Source organism: Benincasa hispida, chromosome 6 (genome assembly GCF_027475165.1).
Source record: "Benincasa hispida cultivar pf3 chromosome 6, pf3_genome.v1.1, whole genome shotgun sequence".
Taxonomy (NCBI): domain Eukaryota; kingdom Viridiplantae; phylum Streptophyta; class Magnoliopsida; order Cucurbitales; family Cucurbitaceae; genus Benincasa; species Benincasa hispida.
Genome location: NC_143483.1, coordinates 20,597,095 through 20,615,814, shown reverse-complemented (window position 1 = coordinate 20,615,814; position 18,720 = coordinate 20,597,095). Strand labels below are relative to the sequence as shown.

At 34.7% G+C, this 18,720-nt stretch overlaps 1 pseudogene; it reads left to right on the top strand.

The window, feature by feature from the left end:
• Positions 1 to 5,897: 5,897 nt before the first annotated feature.
• The window catches only part of LOC150035502 (beta-amyrin synthase 1-like), a 35,701-nt pseudogene continuing 22,878 nt past the window's right edge, over positions 5,898 to 18,720 (top strand).

The following is an 18,720-nucleotide window of genomic DNA, read 5'->3' as shown; positions in this document are numbered from 1 at the left end:
TTATATGTGATATAATTAATTTAACATAATTATATATGATATAATTAATATGATGCATTGCATTTGATACATTATAATATAAAGTTTAATTGAGAGAAAATAAATATTTGAATATGATTTAAATATTAATTATATGAATGAGATTCGTATAATTAAATTTATTATAAATGTGATTTATATTAAATACCATACACGTATGAGAGAAATAAAACTGTAAGTTATATTGTATCTGATACAATATAAACTATAGGTTTGTTGTTATATTTGATATATATATATATATATATATATATATAACAAATTAGTTATTAAATTAAATTTATTAATTTAATTTAAAATTTCAAAACTAAAGGGACCTCCCCCAATTTTCTCTGATTAGACGTGGGAATAGGGGTGGTTTTTTTTTTTTTTTTTTTTTTTTTGGGTGATGTTCATCTATTTCACAAAAGATCTTAGTTTTTTCTCTAAAAAAACATATAGGAGACTCCCTACAACAAATCTCTTCTCTCTCCCTCTTCCAAAATCACAAAGCCACATACTCTTGAGAAATTCTCATCCCAAAAGAGAATACGGAGGTCTCACTTGTGGTGGTGGCCATTTTGGATCGTGACTGTTCGAGGAGGAATTTGGTGAAGAAATTGGTTTCTTCAAGGATACTTATTTCTCCCAACCCTTTCTCTATTTTTTTCCGTAAAGTTGCATGTCGTAAATTCTTCATTAATGCATAATTTTATGTTCTGTAATTTCATTGTTATGTGAAAATAAAAATTGGGTCAATCCTTGTTTCTGCTACGAAACTTTACAGTTACTTCAATTAGTATCAGAGCGTAGTTTTGGTCCCAATTTTTTTTTTTTTTTTAATTTTTCAAAATGCATCTATAGACCTCTAATGGGTTGCATTTTATAAATTGATTCATGTGATGAATGAAAAATTTTTTGGTTTGCAATTATTGGATTTTTTCGGGATTGGATCATAGTTTTACATCTTTGTTTTACAAATGTTGGTTTGTAAGGGCCTTTGTTTTTAGGCATTAATTACAATAGAGTCTGTATTTTGAAAGTCTTGAATCGTTCGTGATCATTTCGGCGTTTATCTGAACGAAATGAGGTCAAAATCGGAGGAAAATCAAAGGAATTTGCAACTATACAGTAGCGTTGCAACATTGCGAAGGGCAGAACGGAATGTTCTTTCCGTAGGATTGCAACACTAGATCACAGCGTTGCAACGCTCCGAGATGGCAAGAATGAATCGGCTCACGCATGGTTCAGTTCGTGGCTCAATTAGTTCATGTCTGGTTCGCTTGGTTTGAGCGGTCCGTGGTCGGTTCGGATGTTGGCGGTCCAGTTCGTGCGGTTCAAGACCCAATTCGCTTGTTTTGAACTGGTTGGCTTTTTTTTTTTTTTGTAATAGTTAGTTGTTTTTAATTAATTAAATTAATATAAGTGCTGTTTTAATTTAATTAATTATTTAGGAGTCCAATCCTTGTCCAATAATTGTTTTAAATTATGTATATGATGTATGATTTATTTTATATATTTATATGTCATAATGTATGTTATATATTAAAATCCCACAATATGTTATGCATTATTCATGCATCATTGACATTATAATATATAGTTGCATGATTTAATTCTATAGCATGCTCAAGGATCATATAATATAAATGTTATCATATATATTTGCACACATTAGTAACATAGTCATGCATCATTTATTTTACAAGTGTTATAATATATAGTTGAATGTATGGATGGAGTATGTTATTAATTATTTCATTACTTTAATATATAAGGGTTATGTATGTTAAGTAATGAAATGGAATTGCATAAAGCGTGTCTACCTTTAGATTATTTTATAATTGTTATAATTTACATAATTATGCTTTAACATGCAATAATTGGTTTTATTTTATTTCATTTCTTTTATAAAAGTTATAATTAATGAAATTAGAAATTAAAATCAATAATTCAATATTGCATGCAAACCTTATGTTAAAATCATTTTTTAAAATAGTTTTAAAATATGATTTACATAGACCTAAGATCACATTTCTAATGAGATTATAAATAAGTTTAATAAGATTAAATTGATTTAATTAAAAGATTGAGTTTGTAGGAAATGTATCTATAAGGGACTTTTTTTCTAAGGCTAGTTTTGTCTAAGTTGGGGTATTTAAGTTGGCAGAAACGAAACACCCGTACCTAAGAACAGACATGAAAAGGTGAATTAGATAGATGTTTTAAAAGCATACAAGTTTTTATTAAAGTTTAAAGTGTTTAATGAACATTAACTAAGATTGTTTAACTATCCAAAGTAAGTGTTACTTTTGGGTAAATTTAAACAATCACTTGATAAAATAATTAGCCGTATTTTTCTAAGTTAAATTAGCCCTAGGTAAAACGGAGGAAAATGAGGTATATGATACTTCATTTTTCTTTTTTCACGTATCTCTTTATAAATTCACACCGTGAGATCTATACTCAGTCTCGAGACACCTTTACTTGTGTCCCACTACCTTGAAAGCAAAAATCGATACGACTTTAGTATTAAAGCGCAATTGCTGGTTACTCCCCAAGGTTACCACCACCTCTAATCTTAGATGTACACTCATCGAAGAAAGGAACAAAATCAAGAAAATTGTTTTTGGATAGAAAAGACATATGAGAAGATGAAAGAAGAAGTAATCAGACTTGGAAAATATCATTCACTATAAGAAGTTGGGAGAAGAAAAACGTAGAAACTAAGCTTTCTCCTTTTGGGATGCTTGGAACTCGAAGGTCTAACTTTTCTTTTGGGATGCATGTTCCCTATCACTTCCCGATTTCCTTGAATATAAGTTCGCCCATAGACTTTGGACCTTCCTTAGGATAACCTTCAACATAAGATATCATGGTAAAGAAGAGATGATCTCAAACTATCATGCACAAATATTTATGTCAAAGAAGAGATGAGTTCAAACTAATCTATTAAGAACCTACATGAGTATATCTCAACTGACATAAAGTATATATTAAGACGTTAAATTTTTTATCCCTCCACTATACATATTATTAAACTAAAAACATCAATATATTTACAAAATATAATAATAATAATAATTGTCTACGCACGAGTATTAAAATCACATCCACATTCATATTCTATTGATTGTGGGAGAGATTAAATAAATAAATAAGCAAGTATCAAATTTTGTCTAAATCACACATGTTTTAACAATTTCCATACAATACTAACTGTAATTTAAAGATATTTTCTATAATTTTTGCTTCAATTATAAGCATTGCTATTTTGTAAATAATTACAACTTAGTCCTATAATATTTTAAAGTTTTAATTTAGCCGTTTCAAATTTCAATTTAGTTAAATATTCCTAGAAATTAACAATTTTCTAACAATACGACTTAACATTTTAGGTTTATATTGCCCCAAAATTTTAAATTAAAATAAATTGGACGTCATTTTCATAATAAATATAAAAGACAACTTTTTTAACTCACTTGTCTTTCACGTTGAAACACACCAAGAAAAATTATTATTATATTACTATTATTATTATTTTTGGAAAGAAAAGATGGGAGTTATTTGAAAGGGAAAAATATTAGTTGGATTTGGTTGGGAGAAAGCTTAGTCTTTGGTCACTAATCATCTCTATAGATAATTATTAAAATTCCACTTATATAAAATTAAATAATACAACTGGAACCAAGGGCTTGAAACACTCCTTATTAAAGGTTTTACTTTTCAAATCTTGTTTTGATTTTTATATATATATTCCTTTTCAAATCTTGTTTTGATTTTCAAAATGAAATATATTATCTTTAGATTGGTAATTGACGTCTCTATCCATTGAATGAGCTAAAATAGAAGGAAGATGGTGGATGGGAACTGCAGATTATGGGAGAAAATTGCATACTTTGCACTGTCCTAAACTATATTCAACTTCGTTTATTGGGAGAAGAAGTTGATGAGGAAGCCTGCAGTAAAGCTCGAAAATGGATCTAGATCATGAAGGTGCACTTTACATACCTTCTTGAGCAAAGATTTGGCTTGCAGTGAGTAGTATAATATTTAATTTCTACCTTTGGGAAAAATACTTTTTTTTTTCAGTTTTAAGTTTTTATTTGGTACACGGATTTTAAAATAATACATTTTTAATCCTTTAAGTTTTGAGTTTCATGGTTGTTTGGGGCCGCAATTTTAAGTAGGTGGAGTGACTATTATAACCACTCCATTGATATTATTATTTAAAACCTTCATCGTTGTAGTGTTTATTTATTATTTTCTATTCATCCTCTCTTTGTCTCTTTGTTATAGTGCACTATTTTCTATCCATACTAACATAGTTTACATCTCGAATATATACTATTGTAACTCATGGACTATTATAACTCACTGAATATTATAACCAAATTAGTGTCCTTGACGCCTGCTAAGTTTTAAAATGTTACCATGTTACCTTTGAGATTTAAGTCTTGTTTCAATTCAGTTTATATAGGTTTCAATATTTATATTCTTAACCTTGATTTTTCACTAAACACTCATTTTTCATCTTTAGCGTTAATGTCTATTAATTAATTTAGGATTATTATTGTAAATGGTAAAATTGTTGAAAATATTTTCAAGTACAACAAAATATTGTTGTTTATCAGAGATAGACCACATTAGATTTCTATCGCTAATACAGATAAATATCTATCGCAGTCTATCACGATCTATAAGTGATAAATGGTGAAATTTTGCTATATTTGTAAATAAATAGACTCATTTTCTTTTATTTGAAAATAGTCCATTAATTAATAGTATTATTATTTCTTAAATTTTACTAATTTTATCAATATTAAAATTAAAAAATTTCACTATATAATTACTTTAAATTAATCGATGCCAAATATTGAAAGTGAGGTTAATAGTCTAAATCCTAAAACATATGGACTAAATTGAAACAAAACTAAAATCTTAATTTGAAATTTATGGACTAAATTGAAACAAAACTAAAATCTTAATTTGAAATTTATGGACTAAATTGAAATCAAACATAACGACTAATGATGTAATATTATAAAATCTAAGAACAAAATAAAAGTTAGCTAGACCCAAAACTTATTGATCAAAATTATAATTTTCCTTTTTTATTTTTACCTAATTTCTATTAAAGTGAGTAATTCCATATGAATATTATATAGATTTTGGGGGTGTACGAGTGGGAGGGAACAATCCCAATGCCACCAGAAATTTGGATGTTTGGATCAGAAAAAGTAGCTATGAATTCAAGAGAACTTTTTTGCTATTGTCGATTAACATATCTTCCAATGTCATACTTATATGGCAAGCGCTTTGTGGGACCTCTCACTTCTCTCATTTTACAACTACGACAAGAAATATATACTTAATCTTACACCAACATTAAATGGAGTTGAACTCAAAATTATTGTGCAAGGTATTTATTCACCCACATTGATTTTGTGTAACTCAAATACTTTAAAATAAAAATTTATTTTTAAATTGAATTATTTTTAGGATAATATTTGGGTGTATTTCAAAAAACACATATCTGTATGGATCCATTTCACATCATTCACACAGAATAATGATTAAAATATATTAAAAAAATAATTGAATTGAATGCATACAAATATGTATTATTCAAGATGCACTTAAGTATTTTTCTTATTTTAATTTTGTTTTTCTATATGTGAAGGGGTGCATGAGAATAATCATTACTCATTTATTGATGCAAAATTTAACAAAGGTGAGGACTCAATCATAGTTTCGAATGTTTGTATGGGTACAAATGATCGAACTAAAAAAATTCAAGAACACCATTAATAATTGATCAACTGAGGAATTTTTAATTTATGGAATAATATTATATATTATTTTTGGGCTCTCACTATATGTTGATTGCACATGCTAAATACTTTGAACGTCCACTAATTCAAAAATTAGTATCGGATGCTCTTCAATATCTTGGAGAGTCAATTCTCAATAGCAAGACATTTAGAAGAATCAGAAATCGTGCTATCCAAATAAATAAGCTCTACATTAATTATAAAGATCATTGTAGTCGTTACATCATAGTTGGATGTGTGGAAAACATTTTGCTCATAACTTAAGTAGTTGATTGATTATTGTAATTAGTATGAGAGTTAATAACTACTTATGCTTTAGTTTTTTATTTTTGAAAATTAATTAAGTTAGTAAACAGTTTTCATTTCATCTTTTGATGTATTTGTTTTATTATTTACGTTTTAGGAGTGTTTTTAAAATCTAATCCAAAATTTGAAGAATTAAAAAAAAAAAAAGTAAAAGTTTTTTTTATTTGATATGCATGCCACGTGATTGTATAAATAAAATGGTCAAGTACCTAAGCATGACTAGCGGGATAAATAAAATGGTCGATGTGCACATTGTCGGGAATTGGGGTCATAGGAAAGTTTCCATAGGTGATTGTATTGATTGAAGATATGATATGCATGCCGCTGTATCATTTTGGAATAAAGGTTAATCATTGCATGAATAAATCCATGATCATGCATGGGTACACTGTGATTATTATTATGTGATTGATTTCCCAAAATGATGATTTTCAAAATGATTTTCATCTTAAAAAGAACCACTCACTGGGCTTAGTAGCTCACACTCTTCAAAATATTTTTCTTAATCCCCCCCCCCCCCCCAGGTAGCGGAAGATGAGGAGTTCTAGGGTACTGCTAAGGTCAAGGTCTTCCACGTGCCCCAATTACACTTCCGGAGGGTTTTTACGGTTGTCTTTTGTAAACTTTGTTGTTAAATCCTTAAGTTGTATAAACGTTATATCACTATCATAATAAAAGATGGGCCTACTTAATCCATTATAGTTTATCTCCTTGACTTAATCATTCCGCTATGTATAAGTTACAGTATAGTATCCGAGTTATTCCGCAAGAGTCATTAGGCAGTAAGTGTCAGCTCAAGGGTTGATAACTGCTGCAGTCGCATCCCTCTTCCAGGCTGAAAAGGTGGTTTGGGGGCGGGGTGTGGCAAAGAGAATCCTCATGGCAATTTTAGAAGAATGTGTTAGAGCATAAAATGAAAATGGAAAAAGCAAAGGTCGAAGAAGAAGAAGGTGAGTCACCACCATTCTGTTGAGAATTGGTTTTACTCACTACCAATCAAATAATGCCAAGTGTGATATTCTTATTCTTTGTATTATTATGTAACCATATTGGGGCCATGAGTGTATAAAAGAAATAGGGATATTGCTATTACATTCATTAATTTTAATATTGAAAAAAAAGGCAAAAGGAAGAAGTCCAAAGGACTCTAAAATCCTAAAACTCTTCATCTTCAACTTGGTATCAGAACTCCATGGCCGACGCCACACTCACCGAAAATTCCCCTACTGCCAAACCAGTAAAGTTCACCACACCACCCCTCAATTAGCTCTTGAATCAGCTCACCACCACAAAGCTAGAACGCAGGAACTTCATGTTGTGGAAGACGCTCGTGCTGTCCATCCTCCGAAGCTACAAGCTCGAAGGACATCTTTCAGAACAAATACCCTACCCATCAATGTTTATCTAAACGACCTCTGATGTCCAACTCTCAAATGGTAAGTGATGACAGAGTCAGTTCATCTGTTGAACGGTCACTGAATCCTCAATACGAGGCATGGCTTGCCATCGATCAACTTCTGCTAGGATGGCTATATAACTCCATGGCTCCAGACGTAGTAGTTCAACTCATGGGATACGAGAATGCCAAAGAATTGTGGCAAGCCTCAAGAGCTATTCGGTGTTCAATCTCAAGCAGAAGAAGACTACTTAAGGAAACTGTTCCAATAGACAAGAAAAGACAGTCAGAAACTGAGTGAGTACCTCAACTTGATGAATATGCACTCTGACAACCTTGCACAGGCAGGCAGCCTTGTGTCGACAAGAGCTCTAATCGCACAAGTTCTCCTTGGCCTTGATGAAGAATATAATCCTGTTGTCGTAGGCATCCAAGATAAACCAGGTATTTCTTGGTTAGATATGCAATCCGAACTTATCTCTTATGAAAAAAGATTGGAACACCAAAATTTTATCAAAATACATAGCTCCTTTGCACAGTAGCCTTCGTCAATGTAGCATTTAATAAGAATACAAATGGAGGGGCCATATTTCAATCCCCCATTCAATGGGAATAAGCAGCAAGGGAACAATTCCAAAGGCAACAACTTCAGTCATAATACATTCAATGGACAAGGGGGCGGCTGAGGTTGAGGAAGAGGTCGAAATAACAACTCAAACAAACCAACATGTCAAGTTTGTAGGAAGTACGATCACTCAGCCCTGGTATGTGATGACATGCAGAAATGCATATCATCTTAAGCCTTTACTTAGAATTATGAAGGTTGTTAGGCAGAATATGCGGCAATTATGCTAGGAATTCACGAGAAAGTGAGCTTGCGTCGATCAGCATGTCGAATCTCAGCTAACCCGTTATTTTGCGTTAGTTATACATTCAATATTCTATTTTTGTAGCCAATGCAGGAAATGGACGTAAATGCAAAAACTGGACCACCGCATAGATGATCGCATACGGAGAAACTCTCTATCGCAAAGGCAAACGCATCGATCAACATATAGATGTTGCGATAATCAGCCGTATGTGTCCATCGCCTGGGAGTCGCGCTCGTCAAGCGATTGCGGTCATCATGTAGAGTTGCGGTATTAAGTGAATGTGATCATTGAATGATTGCAGCCACACGACAACGAATATTAATGGGATCAACGCAAGATTGGTGGAATGAACGTATCAATGCATCTACCTTGAGAAAAGCCAAAAGATGATGTTAACATTTCACCTACCACGTTATTAGTAGCAGAGGTTCAAAAAGGATTAACGCGCCGAATGTCAGACTCAGAGCAGTTCATTAATGCTGTCGACGACCCAAGCTCTATAAATATAAGTCAATGAGCAGAAATTCAAGATATCTGAGGATTTTCCCCGCGATTCAAACAAAATATGTGAGAAGACGCTTGAGAGTTCTTCACCTCCTTCATCCATTCCGAGTGACGACCGGAGCCTTCGACCGGAGAGAGTCAGCTCCTCTGCCCATCCATGGCACCACCGGCAACCTTGACGCACATCCGCTGGAAGCAAGTCTTTGCTTCCACCCGGTCATTTCCTTTTCCTTTCTTTTCTTATATTGTATTGTATGACATTTGTGATTAAGAAAATAATACAATTTGTTTTTAATACATTTCTGAGTTTCCTTCGACTCCATCTCTATCTTCTTTGCTTAGCATCTTTACTTTCATTGCAACACTTAGTGAGATTGTTTGGGTATCGCACACTTAGTCATGCGGATTAGGGATATGAAGCATGTAGCGACCCACCGAGAGGTGTGCGTTGTGTGAATGTGTGAGTAACCTTATTTGCTTAGTGTGAAGCTACGGCAACGCCTGTTTATAGGCTAACGCATTGGTTGTCTATGAGTAAAGTCAAAAACAACCAACTGCCCGGGAGGGTAAGTGGTTGATTGCATTAAGCAATGTATGCATTGTTCACTAGGATAGAAACAATCTTAGGTCAGCAAAGTTCATGTGGTTACCTTGTCCTATGAATGCTTCATTATCATTTAGTCATACTTGGGAAAGTAGTCTAAAACACAAATCTAAGACTCGGGAGAGCGAATTGGAATGCATAGGCAAGAATGGGGATCTTAGAGATAAACTTTGTTTGCTTCACACAGCATATGCACCCTACAGATTGGATATTGCATGTGTCCAGGAAGTAGGACAAGGGGTTATGCGGCAGCCACGCCCATGCGGCGGAAGCTAGTGGGCTGGTTATAGAGGTCTAGGCAGGCATAAGCTTCTCAGCAATATTGTAGATACACCGCATACGTCCTAAAGTTAGGTTCACGTGTGTGTAGCATAACTGCATGGCTTACATTAACTAAGGTTGCCCTTGTAGTCACTCTTAAGGGTTGCAATGAAATCATCTCCACATTTTATCTATTTTCCCATACATTTATTTCATGTCAAGTGTTGTTGTGTCTCTACCTGTCATGCATATTCTCATTGCGTTGTCTGTTAGATAGGAGTAGGAGTAGGGTTAACTTAGCAACCTCTGTTCCATTCTTTTATTTAAACCACCGCATGCATAATACCACATACATATGGCTACAAGTCCCTGCGTTCGACCTCGGATTATCTGAGAAACATGCTTTCGTGTTATAATTGGCGTGAGCGCAAGAAAACTTGTGATAGGACGCATGGTCATGGTATACATTCGTTAGCGCATTACCATTCTAACATATGACCATCGACGCATGACTATCAACACATATCTTAGGAACATGCATCGCATACCGCATCCAAGGGACTTTAGTTGTCGAGTAAAATTGACTTCTAATTTTCCGTCATCAAGTTTTTATGTTATCATCAGTTTGACAAGGATTACTCTCAGAGTGCTGGACAAGGCAGAGGAAATCATGGGTCAGTTGGCCCCAACAATAATGTTGCTGCCATGTTCACATCATCACAGCCCTCCAACCCCTTTATAGCCACACCAGAGACATTAGCGGATCTGAACTGGTACATTGACAGTGGAGCTACTAACCATGTCACTCCATATTATAACAACATTAACAACCCAACCGAGTATGGAGGTAATGGACTGGTCACCGTAGGTAATGGTGAACAATTACACATATCTCACACTGGTCAATCATGTTTGTCTAATGGAAGGAATGAATTTATAATAAATGATGTCCTATGTGTGCCTAATATAGCAAAGAATCTGACTAGCATATCCAAGTTAGCTCATGATAATGCTGTGGTTGTTGAATTTCACACTGATTGTTATGTCATTAAGGACAAGGCTACAGGCAGAACACTGTTGAAAGGGGAGCTTGACAGAGGATTATACTGAATACGAGGGGCTGAAGTACTACAGGACAACACCAAGAGACGAGGTACTGCTCTGTATGAAAATAACAACCTGACTGCCCCCTAATTCTATCAGGAGTTAGGATAAATGTAGTTAAGTCAATAGCTGTCTAGCATAGAAGATTAGGACATCCATCAATTTAAACTCTAGACTATATTATTAGAGAATGTAATTTACCAGTAAAATCGAATGAAGGAAAAGAATTTTATGATTCATGTCAATTGGGAAAAGCAAGTGCCTTACCATTTCCTAACTCTCAATCTCGAGCATCCAATAAGTCCGAATTAATACATACAGATGTATGAGGACCAGCCCTATTGAATCTACTGATGGATACCGATATTACATATCATTCTTAGATGATCACAGTCGATATGTGTGGATATATCCTCTAAAACAGAAAAGTGAGACATTGGCAGTGTTCAATCACTTTACTCAATTGATCCAAACTCAATTCACATCTGGGATTAAAATGCTTCAATCAGGTAATGGGAAAGACTATGACAGAATACAACATCTCTATGAGTCCAAATGCATTTTAATCAGAAAGTCATGTCCTTATACCTCTGCACAAAACGGCAGATCTGAGCACAAGCATTGACACATCATTGAAACCGGACTCACAATCCTTGCACATGCAACCATGCCTCTGTCCTTTTGGTGGGAGGCATTTTCAATAGCTGCCTATCTCATTAATGGAATGCCTACCACAGTATTGCATGGTAAATCACCCATTCCTATAATCTTTGGTTCTAATCTTCATTTTTTTAATCTTAGCACATTTGGGTGTGCCTGCTACCCTTACCTACGGCCATACCACAGTAAAAAATTCCAATTACACTCGGAGAAATGTGTGTATATTGGTCCCAACTCATATAACAAAGAGTACAGATGTCTCAGTCCATCGGGCCAAATTTACACCAGCAGACATGTGAAATTTAATGAGAGTGACTTCCCTTTTGCATCCCCATCGTGCACAATGACAGCCAAAACGGCAGACCAAACGATCGCTAAACATCCATCTTTTAGCACAGTCGCCCAGACGACAGGCCAAAAGAAAGACAACACGATCGCTGAGGCATCATCGCTCAGAACGATCGCCCAAAGAACAGACAACACGATCACTCATCCTCCATCGTTTAGAACGATCGCACAGACAACAGACAATGCGATCGTTCAGCCTTCATCGTTTAGAACGATCACCCAGACAACAGACAATGCAATCGTTTAGCGTCCATCGTATAGAACGATCACCCAGACGAAAGATAAAGCGATCGCTCAATCTTCATTGTTTAGGACGATTGCGAAGGCCAAAGACACAATGATCGCAAATAGTCCATTAACTAGACAAATCGGTGCAAGCTCATCACACAGAAAGATCACTACAAAGAACCCCATGATCGTTGACATTCCATCGTCCAACACGATCGTCAGGCGAAAACCCCTCCCATAACTGAGTCCTTAATCCCGAGCCTTCAACCCATACTCAACACCCTGCCTCAATCACAGTCCTTCCTTCGAGTAAATCCAACACCAGCCTTTACTCCCAACTATGCTCCAAACTCTATAAACCAGACAATCTCACCAGGATATGCATCTCACCATAGCCCAAATCTCTCCCCGACGGTGAGCCCCACCCATCCCTCACATAGTGATAATGAACTGTCTTCCAACTTATTTAGATGACTGTTCTTAACCAATCTCTCAATCCTGTTGAGATTTATGTGTCCCAGTCTCAAATGCCAAAGATAGGCATTTGGAGAAATCTTCCTCTTCTTATGAGTCCCAGTAGTTTTAAACATCTCTATGTTCAAAACAGCTTTGACCTCAGTTGGTTTTAACATGTACAAGTTATTTCTTAATTTTGCAGAGCAAATCTATTTATTTTCCATTTTGATGAACACTTCACCATTTTCGAAATAAATTTTATAATTTTATTCTAGCAAACAAGAGACAGAAATTAGATTCCTTTTCATAGAAGGAATATAATATACATTTTTCAAATAAATGTACTTATCTCCTATAAATAACTTCATATCTCCCACTACTTTGGTTGAAACAATCTCCCCGGTCCCTACCTTAAAGATTGTTTCACCTTCTTTCAACGTTGTCTCCAGGAACTATTTTCCTATGTGATAGTACATACATGATTAGCGGTACCTGAATCAATTATCCAGATTTTATCGTTTTCCACTAAACATGCTTCGATAACAAATAAATCATATTTATCTTGTTGTTCGAATTCAGCATTTTCATCTACATAATTCATAATTTCAGATGAGTTGGGAGATAGAGGATAATCCTCTGTTAAAACTCTTTTGGTATAATCAACCACGAGTAATTTGTTTGATGATTTGATTTTACTATTATGTACATTGGAAGTGACTATAGTAGAAGAATTTGACATGCTGATAAAATTCAAACAAACTCTAATTACCCATTGTAGGATTGTATCAATTGCAGCGGAAGCACAAGGATCATCTAAACATTTAAATTCACTAATTTTGGCATAATATAAAGCATGCTTCTACAGAAAAAATGGGTTTCAAGACATACCTCTTGTAGAACTTCTTCAAAACTTCATCTTCAGCTGCTATCTTCTCTATATCTTTTTGTATACCACCTCAAGATCTTTCCGCTATTCTCTTGGTTCTACATTGAGTTGTTGGACTCAAAACAATCTTAAATCAAGGGATGAAGGAGAAAAGCTCACTGCAGCAACTTATGTTGAAGAACCTTTCTTCAAAGCGAATTTTCTCTCAAAATTCTATAGATTGCATGCCCAATTTTCACTCCAATCTTCTCATTATATTGCATATCAACATGCAAAGAGAAGAGCTACATGAGTTGTAGCCCATGCTTGGAGAAGACAAGACAAATGGTTATTTCATGTGTGAGCTACTTAAAAGATGGATAATGGAAAAATCCATTTTTCCATTTGTGTTTTAGTTTTCTTTTCCTTTTTCAATTTTATCTAAAAATCAAATTTTGATTTTAAAAATGAAAATTAATTAATTTCATAATTTAATTATTAAATAAAACTTAATTAATTTAATATCTATTCCATTTAATTCTAAAATTAAGCATAATTATATCTCATATAATCACTAATTTCCTTAATTCTAATTTGAACGTTTCAAATTAACTTATCATGCTATTCTAGAGCTAGTCCATTATGAGCTAGTAGGGGACCTCGTGGACCTATAGATTATGGGCTCCAACGATCCGAGATTAATTGGCTAAACTCATTAGACCAAATTAATCGCCATTCGTTAACTAATGGGTCATTCCACTAAAGCCCATAGTTGCACTCCCCTCACTGTAGATATATTATGTCCACATGATTTTACCATAATCAGCAAGTCGACCCTTCACAGGTTGTTCATAATAATGGCTGGATCAAATATCTGTTTTACCCTCGAGATTACGTCTTATTCCTCAAGTCCCTACTGATCCTCTAATGAACAACTGGTTTGTGATCCAATCACCAAACCAAACTCTCTCAGCCTAGTGAGAGGGTAGGGCCCTTTGTTCAAGACCTAGATTCAGTACTTGAGAGAACAACTTTTCTTCTATCCCTAAATCGGGTAGGTGTGAACTCCGTCTTGCACCTTATGTCTCCAGCTATCTATCTGGTTTTACCCCTGAAATGAGAGTCTTAGTGAGCCGGCGCTGTTGAGCCAACCCTCAACTATGCATATGTAAGGGCAATCTCGAATAAATCGGAGTTCATAGTTAGTTAAGGATTAAGATCGAGTTACCTAGATCATCTTGGTGAAATATTCAGTCTTAAATAGTAAACAGCGTTATAAAGTAAGAGTGACTTATTTCTTGGTTCGGATTTTATGCAAACTCATTGCATAGGACCCCCCACTCCTCATGTCATAACATGTACGAATTAGGATCACATCGTATGTAGCACTTTACAACTCTTTGTAACAACTACAGAGTAGGTCGCATCCAATGGTGTTACCAGAATAAGGTACCCAATCTCATTCAAGTACCATAGATCATTTTGACTATTTACTCGAATCCAATCCACTCTTATGTCTCCATATAAAATTCAAGTACTCATACAATAGTCATGGGTCTTAGTTTATTGGATTTAGACTTTCATACAATTTATGAGATCAATAACAAGTATATTGATAATAGAAAATGTTTATCATTTTACAAACTGCAAGTTTTTAGGACATCAAACCCAACAATCTGATGGTCACATGAGCCAAAGTTGGCATGTTTAAACTAAAAGCCTAGATAACAAGCAAAAGCACTAATTAGTCCCAAATAGAGCCCACAAGAATCATAGCTGCACTTGCAACTCCTCAATGGAAGAAAGCGATGGATGAGGAATACACGAATCTCATGGAAAACAAGAGCTGGACACTAGTTCCCTATCTCCGTCTCAAAATATAGTTGGGAACAAATGGATATTTCGACTCAAGCAAAACATGGATGGCACAATACAAAGATACAAGGCCCGACTAGTTGCAAAGGTCTTTCATCAACATCATGGAGTCAACTTCTTTGAGAAATTCAGCTCGGTAGTGTAGTCTTCAACAATCTGAGTAGTCATCAGTGTTGCTATCACATGGCTGGACTCTTAGGCAACTAGACTTCAACAATGCGTTCTTAAATGGAAAACTAGCTGAGGATGTATATATGTGTCAACCACCCGGGTATGTCAGCTCTCATTACCCGAACAATTTCTGCAAATTAGAAAAAGCCATCCATGGCCTGAAATAAGCACCACGAGCCTGGAATACAACCCTCAGTTCTGTTCTTACAAAATGGGGATTCTATCAGTCTAAATCAGATACTTCATTGTTCATCTACCGCACGAAGGGCTCTGTCATATTCCTACTTGTTTATGTCGACGACATCATTATCACAGGTAACAACTCACAATAAACAGAGCAACTTATAGAAACTCTTGATATACCATTTGCACTGAAGGACTTGGGCCAACTTCGTTGGGAATACAAATTCATTATATAGACTCTGGCCTATTGATCAACCAGTCGAAATATGTGGATGATTTACTACATAAACTTCAGATGACAGATGTGAAACCAATGCTCTCGCCAACTTTCCAAGGCAGGAAATTGTCAAAGACTAATGGACAACCCGTCTCTGAACCTTATATATATCAAAGCACCATTGGCGACCTTCAGTACTTGACACATACACGGCCGGACATCACCTATGTTATCAACCAACTCAGTCAATTTCTTCAAAATCCAATTGATGTCCATTGGCAGGCAGCTAAAAGAGTTTTTAGATACATCAGCGGCACGAAACACTGTGGACTCTACTTTCAACCAAGCCCGAATCGATATATCTCTGCCTATTCCAATGCTGATTGGGCATCCAATCTTGATGACAGGAAATCAGTGGCTGCTTATTATACCTTTGTAGGAAATAACATTATATCATGGTCCTCGAGGAAGCAAGCGGTGGTTGCATGGTCGAGTATAGAGTCTGAATATAGGGCACTTGCTCATGCTACATTCGAAGTCCTCTGGCTTCAACAACTACTAGGTGAGATGGGATTACAGTCAAACACTCGACCGACCATATGGTGTGATAATCTAGGGGCAGGAGCCTTAGCTGCGAATTCGGTATTTCATTCTAGAACTAAGCATATAGAAATTGATCTTCACTTTATCAGGGACCATGTTCTAAAAGGTAACATCACTATTCGATACGTATCTTCGGCCGACCAACTAGCTGACTGCCTCACCAAACCACTCAAAAACTCACACTTCTACACATTACGAGCCAAACTGGGAGTACTTGAAGTACCCTCCAGCTTCAAGAGATGTTAGAGCAGAAAATGAAAATGGAAAAGGGAAAGCAAAGGTGGAAGAAGAAGAAGGTGAGTCACCACCATTCTGTTGAAAATTGGTTTTGCTCACCACCAATCAACCAATACCAAGTGTGATATTCTTATTCTTTGTATTATTATGAATCATATTAGGGCAATGAGTGTATAGAAGAAATAGGGTTGTAGCTATTACATTCATTCATTTTAGTACAAAAAAAAAAAAAAAAAAAAAAGGTAAAAGGAAGAAGTCCAAAGGACTCTAAAATCCTAAAACTCTTCATCTTCAACTGAATGTATCATCACATGTCAAAAGGAGGATGGACATTTGTTTGAAATTTTTTTAAGATGTATAAATTTTAAAAATGTAAATAATGTATTATCAATAATGTTCTAGTGTTGTTTGATATTTTCAACAATGTCTCCAGACATTGTGGGAGATCCTATGGAACCACAATGTTTTTTCGATGCAGTCAACTTAATACTTTCTTTACAGGTGTAGTAATTCTAATTCAAAATATTTTGAGTTGTAGTTTTTAAAATAATTCTAAATTTAACATAATGTGCTTTTTTTCTATTTTCATGATATCTTTTCATTTATGACGTAATTAAACGATTTAAAGGACTAAGTTTTTGTTCTTTAACTAAATAGGCCAAAAATGTGGAATGGCAGCCTGGGAGCCAACTGGGACTGTACCTTCATGGTTAGAGGTAAACAAATAGTTTGTGAGATATATATGAAATTTCTTCAAATCTTCACACACCAAAATAAATAATAAATAATAAATAAAAAAGGTTAAAAAATGGAATTGGTGTAGGCAAATCTTCTCTAATGACAATGTCAATCAGAACTTTAACAGTTAAGCATGACACATCATCATCAAATGTTGTGGCTACTGCAACAATGTTATCTACAGTTCCTATAGCCAAGTGGCCTCTCCTTCACAAATTTAAAAGAACTTATGTCATGCATGGTTAAACACGTACAATATGATTAAAATTTAAAAGTCACAATAAATAAATTACCTCCAAATCTTCTTTAGACATCTTCTCAGTATCTTCTTCTTCAGATGCACTAAGTGCAACACTTCCAACAGATGATTTGGATTGACGAGATTGTCTGTTGTGGTTTCTTTCTCTTGACACTTTACCATGTCGAACATTTTTTCACTAGAGCCTCCTTCAATTTCTTGGCTCATTGAGAACTTTGGTTTTACTAATTTGAAATATTGAGAATGGGAAACAAAATCACCCATTCCTCTAACACGTCTCCAATGTTCCTCCGTACACAATGCTTTGGTGAGAACATCTTCACCTTCATAGATTTCAGCCAATTTATCCTATAAAATATATTACAATTTTCACACAATATCTATATCATCACAAGTTCCAAACATTATATATATGTCATCTTAAACTTTGCACAATATATACTTACAATCCGATTGGAACTTTCTCGAGTAACTTCATCAAAGTATTCATTATTCCTTCCTTTTCTTGCTTCTTTCCATAAAATTTCCCTATAAGAAGGGCCATTCAATAGGTTCTCCATGAACATACATATTTAATTAGTATAAACATATTAGTATAAAAGATTTAATTTAAGTCGAATAACTCACTAATTCTTGAGCAAGATTCGCATAGCCCTTCCGATAAATGTGATGATTATATACACATTTTGCACGTCTTTCTTTTTTAAGACGACTGATTTTCTGTACAAAAAATCTATTGAAGTTACCTATCAAAATAATGATAATGTTGACATATAATTTATTGTGAATGACTTACCTCCCATTCTTCACTCAATCGTTCATTGACGAACGATGTCCAATGATCTTGCTCTATATGAGAATATTGTTGGGGAGAAAATTGCAAGACTAAGGGTTCATCCTTAAATGGAAGTATGAACTTTTGAGTCAACGTTGTCTTGAAAGTCCGAAACTTCGTAGATGCAGACATTAGTATTATAAAAT